This window comes from Formica exsecta, unplaced genomic scaffold (assembly GCF_003651465.1).
Source record: "Formica exsecta isolate Colony F162 unplaced genomic scaffold, ASM365146v1 scaffold313, whole genome shotgun sequence".
Lineage (NCBI taxonomy): Eukaryota > Metazoa > Arthropoda > Insecta > Hymenoptera > Formicidae > Formica > Formica exsecta.
This window is the reverse complement of record NW_021850387.1, coordinates 78,410-81,643: the sequence shown is the minus strand read 5'-3', so window position 1 is coordinate 81,643 and position 3,234 is coordinate 78,410. Positions and strand designations below refer to the sequence as shown.

General features: G+C 30.8%; 1 pseudogene; it reads left to right on the top strand.

The window, feature by feature from the left end:
• The first annotated feature begins 1,216 nt into the window (after positions 1-1,216).
• Positions 1,217-3,187, top strand: LOC115237856 (annotated as a pseudogene).
• The last annotated feature ends 47 nt before the right edge of the window (positions 3,188-3,234 follow it).

Sequence of the window (3,234 nt, the reverse complement as noted above, 5' to 3'; positions counted from 1 at the left end):
AAGCCCGTATCAGACTACGCATTGAAGATTGATATTCAAGATTCAAGATTGAAATTTGACCAATCAGAATAAAGAAATTTTAGTCCTTTTTGTTCTAATTAGTCAAAATCCAATCTTTAATCTTCAATCTTCAATCTTCAATCTTCAATCTTCAATTTTCAATGCGTAGTCTGATACAGGCTTAAGACGATCTGCAATATGGAGCAATTAAGGAGCAATCGTTTTATGTTATATTATGTTTGAATATTCTCACCGTTGGCCTCTGAGCCATATAGTTCCGATAGGCGGCCGATAGGTGGCGACGGCATCGCTTGAAAAATGATTAATTTGTTAATTTTCGATATAAAATGCAATAAATCATGAAAATAATGATGGAGCAATATGGAGCAATTAAGGAGCAATCGTTTTATGCTGGATATAGTTGCAGAAAACTATTGGAAATATGTTTTTGAGTGAAAATGATAAATTTTACGTTTTTTGTAAATATTTCAAAAACTATTAATTTTAAAAGGGGACCAATTTTGGATTCTGACGGAGCAATTAAGGAGCAATCGTTTGAGCTATTAATTATTAAAAAATATGAACTTCCAGCGCCAACTTATTTCCGGTACATATCTCCTATGTTGTAACCTGTAACTACATCATCAATCGGCCAACTGGGAGACATTATAGTTTGTATGCTTTGTTGCAATTGTTTTAAATTAAACCAGATTTCACGCTTTTCATCTAATTTGAAAACATATAAGAAAATCGGATATATTACCAATGATAATTTCACATATTATATTTACCACATATAGATCATAATACTCAAAAGTATATTCGTGTCTGCCCTGCCATGAGGTAGTGACATACTTGGAGAACTAAAAAGTAGACTTTCAGATATTCGTTTTGATGTGGACTACCTTACCAATATTCTACATGATGACCCGCTGAATTTAAAAGAGGATGAATCTCTGTGAATTTCTTGTCTTTTAGAAGAAGCATGCACCGAGATAGAAGAAAGAGTATTCTGGTGTAACTGGTGTTGTTTATGTGAGAATAATCCACGCCCACTGCAAGTAGACTACTCGCTGCAACAAAGTCCTTTTCCGAAGCATGAATTTGCTATAAATCATAAATTATCATTTTCTAGAAATACTATTTCTAGATATTACTTCCAGAAATGCAAAATAATCTTTGTTGAATTTACTGTGAGTTGAAAGATAAGCCTGCAATGCCAGTAAATATTGTGCTGAGATAATTCTATGGTTTACTTAGGTTTGGCTGTTGCTGTTGTTCGTACAGTTCCGCAACCACACTGGCTGCCACAAATTTCACATCGTCAAACGTATTTATGTTCTGACTCGGTCGCCACTAACGAGAAATACTTAAACTATTTGTCTTTAATTCTTATTTATCTTATTATTAGTAATTAAACTTAAACTATATATTACACATATTATTAAATACTAAAAATAAGGTAACCGCCTAGCATTTAATAAAAATGCCAAATCTATATAAAATATAAAATTCTTATTTTATGTATTTTTATTTTTTTATATTGTTTGAATAGATTTTTATTTATATTTTATTATATAGATTTGGCATTCATTAAATGCTAGGCGGTTACCTTATTTTTAGTATTTAATAATATGTGTAATATATAGTTTAAGTTTAATTACTAATAATAAGATAAATAAGAATTAAAGACAAATAGTTTAAGTATTTCTCGTTAGTGGCGACTGAATCAGAACATAAATACGTTTGACGATGTGAAATTTGTGGCAGCCAGTGTGGTTGCGGAACTGTACGAACAACAGCAACAGCCAAACCTAAGTAAACCATAGAATTATCTCAGCACAATGTTTACTAGCATTGCAGGCTTATCTTTCAACTCGCAGTAAATTCAACAACGATTATTTTGCATTTCTGGAAGTAGCATCTAGAAATAGTATTTCTAGAAAATGATAATTTATGATTTATAACAAATTCATGCTTCGGAAAAGGACTTTGTTGCAGCGAGCAGTCTACTTGCAGTGGATTATTCTCACATAAGCAACACCAGTTACACCAGAGTACTCTTTCTTCTATCTCGGTGCATGCTTCTTCTAAAAGACAAAAAATTCACAGAGATTCATCCTCTTTTAAATTCAGCGGGTCATCATGTAGAAAATTGGTAAGGTAGTCCACATCAAAAGGAATATCTGAAAGTCTACTCTTTAGTTCTCCAAGTATGTCACTACCTCATGGCAGGGCAGGTACGAATATACTTTTGAGTATTATGATCTATATGTAGTAAATATAATATGTGAAATTATCATTTGTAATATATTTGATCTTTTTATATGTTTTCAAATTAGATGAAAAGCGTGAAATCTTGTTTAATTTAAAACAATTGCAACAAAGCATACAAACTATAATGTCTCCTAGTTGGCCGACTGATGATGTAGTTACAGGTTCCAACATAGGAGATATGTTTATATGGATGCCAAAAGATCATCTATATGTTTTGGTTTTTTAGTAACTGTCATGCATTCTATGCAAGCTGGATATATGGATAAAGCTCAGAAATATACCGATAAAACCCTTATAAAACTCAAATTGAAAAACTGAAAAGTAAATATGCATTACATCTTTTGTTCCCTTGTATCAATTTTTCCTTTGTTTTTAATGCTTTGCTCAAAAAATTAAAAATTTTTATTATTTTACAGTTGTCGATAATAAACCTATCTTGTCTGTGTTTCAATTAATGCTTTTGGAACATATAGTTATGTGTCGGCTTGTATTGGGAAATAAAAGCGTGGCTCTCGCGGAAATTTCTCAAGCTTGTCAGTTTTACAGGCGACAGCCTAGATTACTTCAAGGCCATAGATCACAATTACATGCATTATTAGGTTTATATGCAATATCTATGAATTATATGGAAGCTGCAGAGATTCAATTTACTGCTACACTCAGAGTAAGAAGAAACTATGTGTTATTTATCTTTAATAAATTATACAATAATTTGTAAATTCTTATCATATTTAAAATTGATATTTATTGTTTTGATTGTTGTTGATTTGACAACTTAATTTAAACTAGTTGATAAAGTATTTATATCTGTATTAAATATCGCATTGTAAAAGAAATTATTTTACCTTTTTTTCAGACGTCACAAGAGAGGGAACTCTAGACATTCGCGAAAAATAAAAAAAATACTTAAACTATTTGTCTTTAATTCTTATTTATCTTATTGTTAGTAATTATACA